Genomic DNA, 17291 nt, shown 5'->3' with positions numbered 1-17291 from the left:
AACTTAATTTCTTCTCTTTAATGAGATTATTGTAGCTGTGATAATCAGCGGGCTGTGTGTATGTGAGGAGTGTGCTTACTCTGTCAACATATTCCAAAACATCTTCTCTAAAATTTCAATTTTGAGTGAATGGGAGAACTGTTACATTGTTTAAGTCTTTTATTACTTAAATCCTATATTACTTCAATTGATTGCTCTGTATTTTTATGGCCAAGTTTTTGATATGTTGTCATGAATTTAAATGAAAAATCTGTTCAGCATGAAAACAGGAGTATTTATTTTCCAAAAGGATTCTCCACCATATGTCATTTACAGAACAGAGTCAATTCTTCAGGGCGTAGACGTGTACATTTCCTTCTGTTGGTGTGGAAGTAAGCAAAATGCCGACGATTATACATTCTTCACAGGATTCTGTGCAGCTTCAGGTAAAACTGTTAAGATGCAGAAAAATAAAAATAAGCTGCTAGAGATTCATAATTACAAATCGGGAAATAAATGTAGAATCATTGCCTGAATTTCATATTTCTCTCTAGGGAATTAAAAGCAGCATATAAACATTGTTTACAAATGTCGATATAGTCCTATGCTGATTCCATATGTGAGCAATTGACCTTCTGTCGAAGTCACTGTTGCATTTGTTTTTCAGACTGGAAAGTACTTGTCTGCCAGAAATTTTGATTTCTTCATCTGAAATGAGGGGATAATATATCTGAAAGCGTATATATTTTCTAGCATGAAAACATTGCTTTTGTATTCTGACTAATATATGACTGAAAAAAACTCATATTTAAAAGAATCTAGGGAACAAGTTGCCATATCCAAGATAAATTGTACGATAAGTACATATTCCATGAATTTATACCAAATAAATATTTCACAAATAATAATAAAGGAACTATTTTACAGCCTCATTCCCACAACTAATAGCAATGGTGCACACACACTCATATGTGACTATATGTATATATAGTCACATATTATATATAAGGAGAGATGGTTCCATGCATATCATTAGCACTGTCTTCATCGTCATTAGTACCACCATAGAGCTGTTACTTCTTTTTTATATATAATCATGTGTGTATGTGCATGTGTATTCCAGGTACAATTGAGAATTTCTGCATCATTTCAAATATGCTGCTCTCTTATTACCAGATCAGTAAAAGGTAGTTTATGAATTATAAAATTATATACATAGACATCTTCTACTTGTTCAATATTCATTAAAGCTCAAAAAATATTTGGATTTCCATTCAAAACTCTTCCCTATCTCTTTGTCTATCTTCTTTAATTTTCACTGTTGCTCAATAGCTACCTTTTTGTCAAACAAATTCCAACAGTAGGCTGCCCAACCTTGGTCTCAGAGTAATCATACATATTACCGTATTAAGGCCTTGTCCTCCCTAAAGTCTTGACCACAAAAAAAAAATGTAAGAAGGAAAAATACTGCAAATGTCAAATAAAGGCCCATTCTATAGTGTAATTGGTAAAGCCCTGAACTGATCGTTCTAATCCATTATAAGGTAATCAAGCAACTGAAGAGATTGGAAAGTATTATAAAAACTTTATTGCAATTAATCTTCATGGTCATTAGTCTATAGGAAGGTACTGTGTAATCGTACCCCTCTTTTTGCTTTCTCTTTAATGCCATATTTAAATATAAACTGATGGAATTCATGAGATATAAAGTGACATAAAAACAATGTTCTTCTGGCTTTCCAGTGGATCTTATTTCATCTAGGAAGTACATTTCCTCCATATGTATGTGATAATTATAGTCTCATAATTTGGATTTATTGAAGCTTGTTTTTAAGGAGCTTTGGGGCTGATAGCAGGGTCTCCTTTTCCTCTTGTATTTTCATTTGACCAGCTTTATTGTCTGTGACTTTCCCACATTACTAACATAATTACTGTGACCAGTGCTTTGATTGTTCAATATAAATGGGGAAAGAGACGAGTCATATTATTAGATAAAACACTGGAGACAACATATTATTAAATAAAGATATATTAATCAGCCAGGAAAAAAGTAGTAATACTCCTGGAGGGTCATTTCCAATAGTTGATATAATTATCATTGCAATGGCCATATAAATGAGCAAAACGCTAAAATAAAAGAAGAAAAAACCAGAATAGCTTAATAGTAACTTCTTGCTTTGATTTCACTTGAATTTTGTTTATTTAATACTATATACAAGTATCATTTTTGTTAAATGGCATTGATAGGACACTCATGATGAAGTAGAAAATTTAGAAGAAATATTTGAAGACCACACTTACAACATCATTAACTAAACTTAACTCAAATGCCCAAGTGTAGACTTGACCAGTAATATACCTATGGAGGAAGCTGGAAAACAATCTGAATGACACATATTTAGATTTGAACAGAGGCAGAGAAATATCATGTTCTTGGAAAAGACTCAAAATAATAAATGTGTCATTTCTCCTTAAATAAACTATATCTTTCATGGTATTACAAAACAGTATTTTTGGTGTTTACTTTCCCGGAGTTAGGTAAGTTGACTGAAATTGACTCAGAGGGGTAAAGAAGCAGAAATATGAAGTCAAGGTATCTGTAGGACAATGCTCTCCCTAAAGGCTCCAAGAGAGGATCCTTCCCATCTTTGTTTTTTTTTCTTCCCTCTTAGCTTCTGATGTTGGCAGTAATCCGTGATGCTCCTTGTAAATGCATCCCTCTAATCTCTACTCTCTTCACACAAGCGTCCCTTCATATGTCTGAGCTTTCACATTGGCCTCCTCCTCTGCATGTCTATATTTCTTCTTTTCTTATAAAGACACCAGCCATATTGTATTAGGTCTCGTCTTAACCAGGTTACATCTATGAAGATCCTATTTCCAAATAAGGGCACAGTCCTGGAAACTGAGGGTTGGAATTTCAGTGTATTTTGGGGAGACACAATTCAAACCACAGCACCATCCTAATGTTTCACTCACTAATGAATTAATATGTATTGACATATAAACATTTTTACATTTACATGGTGACTTTCTTTTATTTTTTTAAATTTTTTTTTTAATGTTTATTTATTTTTGAGACAGAGAGAGACAGAGCATGAACAGGGGAGGGTTAGAGAGAGAGGGAGACACAGAATCTGAAGCAGGCTCCAGGCTCTGAGCACAGCGCCCGACGAGGGGCTCGAGCTCACGGACCTTGAGATCATGACCTGAGCCGAAGTCTGACGCTTAACCAACTGAGCCACCCAGGCGCCCCTACATGGTGACTTTCTAAATTATACTGTGTTGTATAGTTTGGTCCACCAAGAGGACCAAATGGAATCACCTACCTTAATCAATTCTACTATGTTGCCTAAGCAGTGAACGCCACTGATGCTCAAATACAAGAATACCTTTCATTTTACCTGTAGAAGAAAAGTAATAGAATCCACCTTTGTTAATTTCCTGTTTCTCTCTTTTTATCCTGACTTCTCTTTTTGTTGTTCTTGCTATGTCTGGTTATTGGTGTAGGAGCAGAAAATGTTTCCTTTATTCTCTTCTGGGTTCTTTGGCTGGTCTAATAATTAAATTGACATAAAACAGATTAACACGATAAAAACAAATTTAATTTTGTACTTATAGGAGCCCCACCAAAAATATGAGCCTCGAGGGAATAACCAAGCAGGCAGATTTTTTACATTTTAGACAGAAAAACAAAAAAAAAATTGTGAAGAACTGATAAAACAAAGAAGTTGGGGTATGGGGTGGTAAATTAGTGAGGTATTAACAAGTTTTGTTGGCATAGCCTCTTTGGCCTTAAATTTCCTATTTTTCATAGTAAGGATGTTTTCTGCCTTCCTGGTACAGGGAAGGTGCCTTTCATATGGGAGGTTTATTTCCTACTTTTACCAAGACAAAGAATGGTCAGAGTGTCCTTCTTGCACTGGCTGTTTTGTAAGTAACTTTAATTCAAAATAATCATTATGCTAAAATGGCATATCATGGGGTAACATATTCTGCCCTCCTTTATAGTCAGTTTTGGTTCTAATTCTGATTAGTGCATGGCCACTGAACTACTCTCCACTGTTATAGCAATGATTAATTTCTTCAGGACAATGTTGAATAGAAATAGGGAAGGGGAACAGCTTTGCCTTATACTTAATCTCAGGTAAAAAAAAAAAAATCTCAGGTGAAGAGTTTTTAACATATCATAATTTAGTATGATGCTAATGGAAATGTTTACAGATGACTTTTGACAGGTTGAGGAAGCTATTAACTATTCCTAGCTTGCTGAGAATTCTTAAAAATTAATGCTGAATTTTGACATTTTTTTTTTCTTCTATGTACATGATTATATGTTTGTCCTTTCACATTGTTATTTTGGTGAATGAGACTGATTTTTTTTTCAAATGGTGATTTTACTTTTCATTTAAGATAATATTTTATTACGGGACACCTGGGTGGCTCAGTCGGTTAGGTGGCTGACTTCAGCTCAGATCATGATCTCATGGTTCATGGGTTCGAGCCCCACGTCAGGCTCTGTGCTGACAGCTCAGAGCCTGGAACCTGCTTCGGAATCTGTGACTCCCCCTATCTCTCTGTCCCCTTCCCAGCTCATGCTCTGTCTCTGTCTCTCAAAAATTAAATAAACGTTCAAAAAAATTAAAAACAAAAGATAATATTTTATTACTTCTAATGCTTTTCACAGAGGTGGAAGCTGGAACTGATTAGTGAGTATTTTAAGAGATTTTGCACATTAATTTTTTAAAAAGAAAAATACATTAATATAATTTTAAAACTATGTTAAAATTCCAATTTTGAGTTGATAGAGCAGCAAATGAAGTCTACAGTATGGAATACAAACTTTAGAAACTTTTCAATATAGAAAAAAATGAAAAGAACTAGAAAGAGAACAGGAGAAATAGATATACAATATGAGAGGGATGGAATAAAACACGAGTATGCACATCAAAAACAAAAATCTAAGAGATTTAAATACTATTCACATACAAACAGAGACAATATAAAAGAAAATTTCATGAGCTGTTTTTTTTTAACATAGCTGAATTTGTGTACCAGAATGTGAACTAGATTTCTGACTACATTAATAAAAATAGACCCTTTTCTAAAAATATCTTATAACATTTAAAATACAATGATAACAAAAATATATCTACAATAATGACGCAGGATTAATATTTTGATTTCTGTAGTATAATATGTCTGGATAGCCTTAAACTTTTTTTTTTTTTTTTAATCTAACATCTAGAGGTTGGAAGAACTCTCTGTTGGGATTCGAAAAATATTTTCGTACAAAATTTTATGCTCTGTATTTGTAAAAATGGAAAGTTTTTAAAAGTATTATATCTCCATTTGAAAAAAAAATAAATGGTAAAAAAGGAACATGTGAATAACATTAACCAAAATAAGGGACTAAAAAATAAGATTAAAAAAATGATTGAAAGTACTATTTATGACTACATAAATTTAACTAAAACTATGGTTACTGTATTGAATAGAATTAAAAATATTTTTGCAAAGATATATGATTAAAGTATTATAGTATTATGGGACTTATCACAGATTAAAAAATAAATAAGAGAATAATTTATTTCTTAATGCTTAACCTTAGTACGTTTAGTGCTTTTACTTGTTTACATTATAAATGAGAATTATTTATTTGAAATATTGAAAGACATGAAATATATGAAGCTCCATTTAAAAATAAAAACAGCAGCTAATATAATTACAAGTATTAAAAGTGTTGTAAGCTCATAAAAGCTTTATGAAAAAGGTAAAAGCTCTATGTTATTTCTCACAATAAATACAAACCATATAATTTTCCTAAAAGAGATGTAAATCAAAATTTAACAAGGGAGAAGTCATTCTTAAACTATATGATTCGCATTGCTTAAAAAAATATATGTTTGAAGATATATCAAGACATATTGTGAAAAAAGAAAGTGAAAAGAAAGTGGACCTGATATCAATGTGCAAAGAAGAATTCATAACAACATTGCATTAAACATGCATCAATGTATTGATAAAAGCCTGAGAGGGTGCTGTGATGCACTATATTGATTCTTATAGACATATTAATGCTAGAATGTCAAATATATAAATTAGGCAATTTATAGTAAAAAAAAAAAAGGAACTGGCAGACATGAAATGAAATGTAAGCCTTTCCACATTAAAAGGCTTTCTGGGGCACCTGGGTGGTTCAGTCGGTTAAGCGTCTGACTTTGGCTCAGGTCATGATCTCATGGTTCATAAGTTCAAGCCCTGCGTTGGGCTCTGTGCTGACGGCTCAGACCCTGGAGCCTGCTTCCAATTCTGTGTCTCCCTCTCTCTCTCTGCCCTCTCCTGTCTGCATTCTGTCTCTCTCTCAAAAATAAATAAACATTAAAAAAAAAAAAAAAAAAGCTTTCTAAGTTGCCCATGCTTTTCTAGTGACCTGTTTGGTAATGGAGTATAGGAAAGGGTGTCCAGATTTTGTAGATAAGCACAGTATTGAACCAGATCTCAGTGTTGAGTTTGATAGAAATAAAGCACAGACCACATATTTAATTCTACAGTTGGTAAAACCTGAGTCCCCTTGAAAATACGACCAGCATAAAAGGAGAGAAAAGAAATGCGATTAAAACTGGGGTATATGATTGGATCAATTGTTTCAGACTGATTAAAGATTACTCCTAGAAGATAGTTTTAAAGTTTGGCTTTATGGTTTCCTTCATCTTTCAGTCTGATTTAAAACATCACTTTAAATGACTCTGCAGAGTATAAAAATATCAAATCATTGTGTGGTACACCTGAAACTAACATAATGTTATATGTCAATTAGACTTCAAGAAATAAATGACTATTTTTAAATATTAGAATAAAATCAATTCATATGTCCATTTCTTATTTTAATTTACTTCTACAAAAATATTAAAAAGTAAAATTAAAGCAACTCGAGTTGGCAAAAATAAGCTCTCTTCTTTTGGGTGGAAATGGATAGTGAAAACAGTAAGATAAACCTAAATGCAGTTTATTTCCACAAATTGGAGCTTCTTTTTAAGCTTCAGAGAAGTCACTGAAGAATTTTAATTAAGGAGTCAACAGTGACAAATTTGTGCCATCAATTGGACACTCAAGACAATATAGAAACATACTTCTCAAGTTACAATGAGTATATAAATAACCTGGGATTTTATTAAAATAAAGATTTAATAGAGTTTAGAGTGAAGCCCAATAGTCTGAATTTCTAATGGATTAAATTAACAAAGATGAGGAGGAAAATTTTGGTTACTTTACTGCATATGTATTCACAAGCATAGGCAAACACATATTGTTTAAACTATCACTCTGGTAAGAAAAAAGATGTATTTTAGAAGACATTTTTTTTTTAGATTCAGATTGATTTATTATTATAATAATAATAGAATCTTTTGACTGTACGTAACTCTATATTCCAAACAGCTAGAAACTTTTGAGTAGTAATTGTTCACCATCTAATAACATTTTTCCTGGATATCTAATGCACTTTTGGACAAAATAGCTGCCTTCCAGTGATTTCCAATTTATCCAATTTTCCAGCATCTTGTCTACCCACACAATGACAGATTACTGTTTCATTCTGTCTACTCTGAACAGCTAAGCCAATTGTTTTCAATCTTTTTTTTTTCTTCCTTCAGCAGTCTTTCTCTTAAAACCTTTAGAGTGGTTCCTGGAGGGATTTCTTTTTAAATCTCTCTTTAAATGTTTATAGATAGACTTCTCTCATCATCCAGAGTAACCGACAGAGAGATAATGATAATTTCCTTTGCATTAGGGCAAGTTCTATTGTTTCCTTCATCTTGGCAGTCTGATTTAAAACACCTTTATAGATCTGATAACTTAGTTTAGAGGTTCAGAAAATTTAGGGACACAGAGTTTCCATGTCTATTTGTTAAATTATTATTACGTATTACTAACCTATCTAAACTCTGTGGTCTCCTTAAAATAACAAAATGGAAATAGTGAATACTATGTACAACAAGAGTTTTCTTAAGAAGAGATCTGCTTCAGCAGTTGGTCGGTAATTTAATGCAAAATCGTCGATAGTTCCAAATGCTGTTTAGGAATGAGTCTGAGCAGGGAAATTATAAAGTGGGAGTTCTCCCTACAGAACATCAATAATCACCTACTGATTTGGGGATGGACCAGTCTCCATTATGCCTCCAAAGGCTATCACCTGACAATTCAACTACTTTTCCTGCTTCTAAGAGGAAGTGTGCCGGGTGATTCCATTCTCCTATGCAAATTTCCAGAAAGCCCTTATAAAGATTTACATTAAAATTACATGATATCATGGGGCGCCTGGGTGGCTCAGTCAGTTAAGCGGCCAACTTCGGCTCAGGTCATGATCTCACGGTCCCGTGAGTTCGAGCCCCACGTCGGGCTCTGGGCTGACAGCTCAGAGCCTGGAGCCTGTTTCAGATTCTGTGTCTCCCTCTCTCTGACCCTCCCCCGTTCATGCTCTGTCTCTCTCTGTCTCAAAAATAAATAAACGTTAAAAAAAAATAAAAATAAAAATAAAAAAAATCACATGATGTCAAGTGCTAGCCATTACTTTTTTGTTCAATGATAGCCTCTCGGAAAAATATTTGCTGAGATCTCTAATTTATTTAATTATTGAACAATGCAGTCAATATTGTTTATCATATATCAATACTTTTATGTGGCTTTGTAATGTTCTGTGAAGTAGATAGTGCAACAACCCATTTGAATAAACATTATATTCTTGCCAAGTGACTTATCTAAGGTCACTGAAGAAACCACAATATTAACTTCTTGACTCTTGGCCCACTGTCATATCTAATAAAGTATTTTTTCATTAAAAATATCCATGGGACAGGGGTACCTGGCTGGCTCAGTCAGTTAAGTGTCCAGCTCTTGATTTCGGCTCAGGTCATGATCTTGGGGTTTTGTGAGCTCAAGCCCCGCATCAGGCTCCGTGCTAACAGTGCAGAGCCTGATTGAGATTCTCTGTCTCCCTCTCTGTCTGCCACCCCCCACCCCGACTCATGCTGTCTCTATCTCTCTCAAAATAAATAAATAAAAGTAAACAAAATTAAAAAATAAATACAAATAAAAATTAAAAATATCCCTGGGAAAGATATTTTAAACAGATATTACCTCATATTTAGGAAATATTAACTCACGTGAGAGTTATTAAGACTCATCTGATGATACAAGTTGATTCTTCTTTTGGACCCTATAGAATGACCCTTATAATTCTCTTGAATATATCTATATCTATATCTATATCTGTATTTATATCTATCTATCTATATCTGTATCATTTATCTATCCAATAATACTTATGATCAGCTTATGGTAACACTTTAGATAGATGCTCTATTTATTACTAATTACATTTATCTTAGCTTCTTATTCATACTGGAATATCTCCTTGTAGCTGTTTGCTCAAAAGTTGACATGATGGAAGTGTTTGATCTTGGTATCATATGCTCTAAAATACAAAAATACCTGTATTTTTATTTCAGACAGTTTAATAGTTGAGCAAATGTTATATATCCATGGACCTACTATACCTAATACAGGCATGGTTTAGGCAAATTCATAATGTATAAAAATCATGGGAAGTCATATGAACATTCCATATTTTTACTTATGAAAAAATATCATATTATCTATTTTGTGAACATTCAGGCATATACCTTACTAAAAGCTTATGAGAATTAATAACAAATGTCCCCTATGCTCAGAGTTTGTACTAATATAAAAGCAAGATAAAGTGATAGAGAAAAAAGGATAGAAATAAAGAATGTTATCTTTAAAAACTAGAATATATAAATTGTCCTACTTGTCTATAGTTTCAAAACATCAGCATATCTTAACAATCAACATATATAAAATACCAATGACATTTATATGTACCATTGGAATACAAATAAATGCAAGGTAATATTTTCTTCATGATACTTTCACAAATTTTATCACAGGTTTTATGGTGTATTAATTTAAGATATTGAAATTATTATCCACTATAATGCTGGTTGCAACATAGCTAAAGGATTTTAAACACTTTGTAAAAAACCCATTGGAGAAAATGTAAATGGAAATTGTGTCTTACGAGCAAATTTCTAATGGAAAAGCTCATCTGATGAAATGTAAATTTGAACCATTACAAAATTATGGCCTCTGAAAATTGTTTTCCCCAAAGACACTCTTATCTTAGAGGTTTCATTGTCATTTGTAATTTCTGACAGCCTCTTTTTAGCAAACAAGTGGAAGTATGTGAATTAACTACTATAACTAACCTACAAGTGTAAATGATTTCCCTCGTAACTTTGTAACTGAGAATATATATCCTTATAAACTATTGTGTATGATATCACCTTTAACTTTTGAAAACTAATTTAAACTCAGAAGAAAAAAAAAAAGGAAGTGAAATTTTGTTTCCATTATGACATTTCTGTGTTATTTTTAACTTTTAAAATATCTTTTATAATATTACTTCATAATATTTATACAGTTTATAATACATTATAGAAATATGTGTTGATTGAGTGTTGGAGATAAAAGCTAAAACTTCTGACAAATGTATTTTACTTGGAAATTCAGTCAATACATTATCAGACATGTATTATATACATGGCAAGATTATAATGTCAACCAATGTGACTTTGTGTAGAGCACACGGGATTTTGAACACCAGTGAATAGTTGGGAAAATATGAGGTAAAATTATACAATATTAGTGTGGATAATACCAGAAGGTCATGGTTCTTCTTGACATACAATCGGTAGAAAATACTTTTTTTTTCTTTTAAATAGTGTAGTTATAAGATGTCAGGGGATGAAAAAAAAGGAAAAATTGTTTGTCACTTTTAAATAACTTGAGAATGTTGGCCTTTTCAAAATTGTAGTTGTTTCAAAATGTGTTTTAATTCTTAGCAATCATCTTTATACTAGCAGAGTTATTGCCTGGGGCTCCTTGAATTAAAATAAACAAGTCAGAGATAAATACTTTCCAGATTTAAAATGTTTTAAATTATCATATATATCATATATATATATCATATATCATATATATCATATATATCATATATCATATATATCATATATATCATATATACCATATATATCATATATATCATATCATATATATCATATATAATATGATATATATCATATATATCATATATATATCATATATAATATATCATATTATATATATCATATATATCATAAATTATCATATATATCATATAATATGTCATATATCATATATATGATATATATATCATATATCATATATATCATATTATATATCATATATAATATGATATATATCATATATATATCATATATAATATGATATATATCATATATATCATGTATATATCATATATAATATCATATATATCATATATATCATATAATATGATATCATATTATATATACCATATATAATATGATATATATCATATATATCATATATATCATAAATTATCATATATATCATATAATATGTCATATATATCATAAAATGTTTTAAATCATCATATATATCATATATCTACCTCCCGTGCTCTTTATTCATTCTCCTTCCAGCATATGTCTCTATTCTCTTTTTCTTTCAACTTTTGTGTTTTTTCTTGTCTTTCTGTTCTTATCCTTTCTCATTCTTTCTCTTTTATTTTCTTGCCTTATTCTGTTCTGTTCTTTTTCTTTTGTCTTCCCTTGCTTTTCATTTCTTTCCTCTTTGTTGTTTCTCCCAATACATTCTGAATCCCAAAGATTATATTTGAGATGAACATCTTCTGGTCTAGGGAATAGGTGAACAGCACACATACGGAATTTCTAGAGACCCTCTTTACTTACAAATATTTCTAAGAACCAGTGATCCATTAATCCAATGTCATTATTATGATATTTTACATTCCAGTTCTCATTTTTGTGTGGATTTGTATTTTATTTTATATTTTAAAATTTATTTATTTATTTTGAGAAAGAGAGAGTGGGGGTGGGGCAGAGAGAGGGTGAGAGAGAATCCCAAGCAGCTTCTGCACCCGCAGCATGGTTCCAATGTGGGGCTCCAGCCCATGAACCATGAGATCATGACCTGAGCTGAAATCAAGAGTCAGGACCTTAACTGACTGAGCCACCCAGGCGCCCTGGCTTTTGTATTTTAAAACATGCATTAGTAATAGTCCACTTTGGATGATGTAATTACTCACTCACTTGCATAAGCCAGAAATTTAGAATCCATTCTTGATTCGTCACTTTCCTGTGGACCTCTGCCAAATCCATTTCAAGCCTACTGATTTAATCTCCTAAATAATATGCAACATGCCTACTTGTCTCTGTCTGAAACCACCAACTTAATTCATAAGTGGGAAAAAAATCACAACCCTTGGGACCTTGGTTTCAGTCATTGAGGATGATGACATCACTACTGAAATGAGAAACAATGAGGAAGGTTTGTAGCTGACATCTAAGGAAAATTAATCTCCAAAAATATTCTCCCTGCTTCTACCTCCTGTGCTCTTTATTCATTTTCCTTCCAGCAGATCCTACTATGGTGGAAATTTAGCCATTTCATTCCTCTTTTTCAAATCATTCAATGGATCCCAATGTCCCTTGAAATACAAACTCTACATCTCAAACTACAAAGCCATGAATAATTTGAGTTATCTGTGTTTTTTACTTTACAGAACAAAACTCTTTTTTTTTTTTATTTTTAAAAGTTTATTTTTAAGAGACAGACAGAGACAGAGCATGAGCGGGAGAGGGGCTGAGAGAGAGGGAGACACAGAATCGGAAGCAGGCTCCAGGCTGGAGCTGTCAGCACAGAGCCCAACTTGGGGCTCTATCTCATGGACCTTGAGATCATGACCTGAGCTGAAGTCAGATGCCCAACTGACTAAACCACCCAGACGCTCCTGGGACAAACTCTTAATTCCCCAAATATTCCAAGTTTTGTCCGATTTGAGGAATTGTTCCCCCAACTTCATTTTCTCTTTACCAACTCCTCACAGCTCAGACTACTGCTTAAATCGTGCTGCCTTAGTGAAGCCCTCTCTACTCTTCTAAGTGGTCTCCTCTACTGCTTTTCTGAGACCATGTTTTGTATTTTGTGAACCATTTTTGATAACTGGGAATAATTTTATTTATGTGTGTGTTTATTTTCTCTAAGTCCAGTACGATGACGCAATTCCTCTTTCTGCAAATGTATGTCTGATGCCAGCACAGTGCCTGGTGGGCGAAAGTATTCGCTGAATATTTGCTAATGAATGAATACAAATATTTAATTAATTTGTGGTTGCATTTTGACAGAAGCTATCTTAATTACAATGTGTTCCTGGGTGTACTTCTCTAAACTTTTGCTTAAATTACAGCTTGAGGTATTCCTGCTGTTATTATTTTTCTTGTAGGGAATGACCTTCATAAATTACATACCCTATAATTGTATGAAGATGAAGATTTCCAGTTTTGTCTTTGAGTATTAGGTATACACGTTATTTTATGTATCGAGAGAAATATTTTCACTTACCATGTGGATTTTTTTAATGTTTATTTATTTAGTTTGAGAGAGAGAGCTAGCACAAGGCAGGGAGGGACAGAGAGATAGAGAGAGGGAGAAAGAGAAAATCCTAAGCAGTCTCTGTGCTGTCAGTACAGAGTGGGACACGGGGCTCGATCCCACAAACCCCATGAGATCATGACCTGAGCTGAAAATAAGAGTCAGATGCTTAACCTACTAAGCCACCTAGGCATCACCCATGTAGATTTTTATAGTCATATAGGAACTTTTCTTTATGAGTTTAAAAACAAGGAATAATAGTTAATTTGTTCTTTGGGGGAAACAAGATTTTTACCCCTTTTGGAATTTAAAGTTTTCTACAAATAACATTTTCTCCAGCCATATAGTCTGTAATTCATTTTTTGAATTTTCTTTCTTACTCTCTTGCACAGACTCATCTGTATACAAATATGCATTTTCCTCATGTTTCAGGGAAGGGCTATTATGTAGACATTACCATATTGATTTTTTTTCTTTAGACCTGAACCATCAGTATGATTCTTAGTTTATTGCCAATATCTTTTTCTAAGTATCACCTTGGTCTTACTAGTTTTTTCTACTTATGTAGAATAGAAATTCAATGCCCAATCAATTGTATTGTTAAAAGGTCATAGAAGACAGACATTTAGATATTCAAATTTTAACTTCATTGGAAATAGATTTTTATCAAGGATAGTTAGTGACTCCATTCCATATGATGCTAAAAATTAATTAAGAAAAATTAGGTTCGGGTGCCTAGATGGCTCAGTCAGTTAAGCTCCTGATTTCGGCTCAGGTAGTGATCTCACGGTTGGTTAATTTGAGTCCCGCCTCGGGCTCTGTGCTGACAGCTCAACTAACAAGATAACTAACTTCTATTTATCCTTCTTATAGTAGTTCAAATAAAACTCTTAAAAAAGCCTAACCTGACTCTTCTTACTGAATTCAGTGACCAGGATATTTTCCTGCCTTTGCCCCTTTATAATACATGTAATAATTACTCAATAATGTAATCTAATAATTCTATACTAATAGCTAATATATCTAATCTCCCTCCAACTTTTTTACCAGTTACTTAAAATTGTCTTTTACAGATTTTTAAAGAACAGCACAATTTCCTACTTCACATTTGGTCAGTAGTTCATTATATCCTTGTCTCTCTCTCTCTTTATAATCTTTTACTTATTTATTTTGAGAGAGAGAGAGAGAGAGAGAGAGAGAGAGAGAGAGAATGAGCAGAGGATGGGCAGAGAGAAAGAGGCAGAGAGAATCCCAAGTGGGGTGGGGTTCCATCTCAGAAACCGTGAGATCATGACCTGAGCCCAGATCAAGAGTCAGACAGACACTTAACCAACTGAGTCATCCTGCACCCCATCCTTTTGTCTCCTTAACAATATTTTAAGCAATATTGACTTCATGAGAGCTCAGATCAGTTGTTATTATTGAGTAGGATATTCTACATCCTGAATTTGTTTGATCGTTTCCTGTTAGTGTTAAGTAACTTGCCCCTATCTTGCCTGTTTTGCAACCTTACTGGATGTTAGATTCACAGGCTTCATTACTTTATGTTAAACAATTTTGCAAGAATATTTCGTAAGTGATGTATTATTTACCATATCAGAAATCACATGCCGGGTTGTCCCGTTATTACTGATGCTAAGTTACATCTGTCGCTCAGATATAGTAAACTTAAAATTTTCTTTTGCAATTTCTAAGTCATCGGTAGGATAATGCTTGGGCTTTATGCCATCATCTGTGCTTATTCACTGCATTTTTGAAGTCACCATATCTACTTCATAATTAAGCCATCTGAATTAAAATTAAATGAAAATAACTGGTTTCATAGGGCAGCATTCATTGTTAGGGCTCTTTCACTCACCCAACAGCTGTCGCCAAACTCTACTGTTGGGCTAAATGAAGACTTTTTGAGAAAATAGGGGAGATATCAAAGGCTCCAAAAAGGATCTCTAAAAAGTAGGGCAGCTGGAAGGTGTTGTCTTGGGGACTCTAATTGGGTCAGGGCTTCACCATGACTAAGGCTCTCTCATGTCTGTTGCCATATGGGTGCAACATCATTCTGTCCTACTGTTGGACAATTTAATTTTCTTCTTAAGAGGAAGAAAATCCACCAGTAATCAAATCAGAGGGGAAGGATGCTTTCTTTTCCTTTCTTAGCCTCACCATTAAGCCTACAAAGAATGAATCTGGTTGATTTGTCTTGGGCCTGCCATGGCTACAGAGATTTACTCAGCCTTGGTCGTGTAGGAGTGAATAGTAGTGGCACTGGGTCAGGCTGAGAATCATGAGTCTGTGGCCATTGTTAGAAACCAGGCAAGGAATTATTATGAACTGGAAGTTACCTCAATTTGGGTCTACCAGAAGTTGTAAAGAGTGTCATTTTATATGGCTATAAAATTCAAAAAGGGAAGAAAGTTTAATCATGAAAACAATATATTTTTTTTTAACCAGAGCTTGAGCTCAATTATGTCTTTTATATCTTTTAATATACTGAGAAATGCTTTTTCCTCAAGTAATAAGTGATTAACTACTAAAAAGACTTCAGGGACTGGTTCAACTCATATAAATGGACATATGGATTCACTAAATGAAACTTAGTTTATTGTGGGAAATAGCTATCATTAGAAATAAAGCTTATTGGGTAATATATCTTACAATTTAAGATATGATTTTATAAATTATACTAATTTGTATTCTTATCTCATTAATCCAACGAGTAACCTACTCTTATGGTCACTGAATTAATCATGTACAACCTAACATTAATATATCTAGTCAGTGACCATTGGCCAATGAAAGAAAAACAAAAACAAACAAAAAATTCTAGCATATATTCTCTGAAGTTCCTTATGAAAATAAATTATCTCCAGAAAATGATATAGAAAAGAAGAGGTGACAAAATAAAACATATATGTATTTTTTCTAATGTGACAAAATCAAAGTAATTCTTAACTATTTTATCATTTATTTCAATACTATTAGTAATTACAAATGTATTTGAAAATTCTTAAGAAAGATGCACTATTATAAATTACTGAAATAACATGTGTCAATTTAGTTGGTAGCATATGTTTGCTTCACCAAGTAATTTTGTAAATATTTGTTTTCTTAAAAAGATTGGCAGAACAAAAAAATAATTAAATTTTTTGAATCGAACATTTTAATTATAGAAGCAAATAAAACTAGTTTCTAAACTATAGCCTGCTCTACTATAATGCCTGTTTTGAAATGTGAATTTGTTCCAACAGGATGGATATCTTTGGGGACAATTAGAGCATAATGTCGAGATGGGTTTGCTCATAGGAGATTTTGACCTAAGGAAATATTAGGTGAATGCAGAAAAATGCACCCTGCTGAATCAGGCACACAGGAACACACAGAATGCATGGGGTGTGTGTATATGGGTACAACTCAGATATCTACCAGCTGCCTCAGTTAACTATGTGTCATGACCTATGTCCATCTATATTGGGGAATACGATAATCTCATTACAGAAAATCTCCCTTCCACTACGTCATAACTCACAAGCTGTCACTGCTCCACGATCCACTTCTATAAGGAAATTTCAGGGTGAAGTGCCATAATTACTGTCGTATTTATTTAACTATTTACTATGTGTAAAACTGTGTTACCATTTTTAGTTTTAGGTTTTTTTAAATGCTTATCTATTTTTGAGAGGGAAAGAGAGACAGAGTGTGTGGGGGGAAGGGCAGAGAGAGAGAGAGAAACACACACACAGAATCCGAAGCAGGCTCCAGGT

The 17291-nt window shown here is 33.0% G+C and overlaps 1 long non-coding RNA gene across 1 annotated transcript in view; it reads right to left on the bottom strand.

Moving 5' to 3' along the window:
• Positions 1-253: 253 nt before the first annotated feature.
• The window catches only part of LOC109267694 (uncharacterized), a 40460-nt gene continuing 23422 nt past the window's right edge, over positions 254-17291 (bottom strand). Inside the window, exon 2 of the long non-coding RNA XR_008423949.1 lies at positions 254-431. This is a non-coding gene — a long non-coding RNA (uncharacterized LOC109267694). The remainder of the gene's footprint in view (positions 432-17291) is intronic.

This window comes from Panthera pardus, unplaced genomic scaffold (assembly GCF_024362965.1).
Source record: "Panthera pardus isolate Hobbes unplaced genomic scaffold, ASM2436296v1 HiC_scaffold_2, whole genome shotgun sequence".
Taxonomy (NCBI): domain Eukaryota; kingdom Metazoa; phylum Chordata; class Mammalia; order Carnivora; family Felidae; genus Panthera; species Panthera pardus.
The sequence above is the reverse complement of the archived record's forward strand: the minus strand, read 5'-3'. Positions and strand labels throughout refer to the sequence as shown.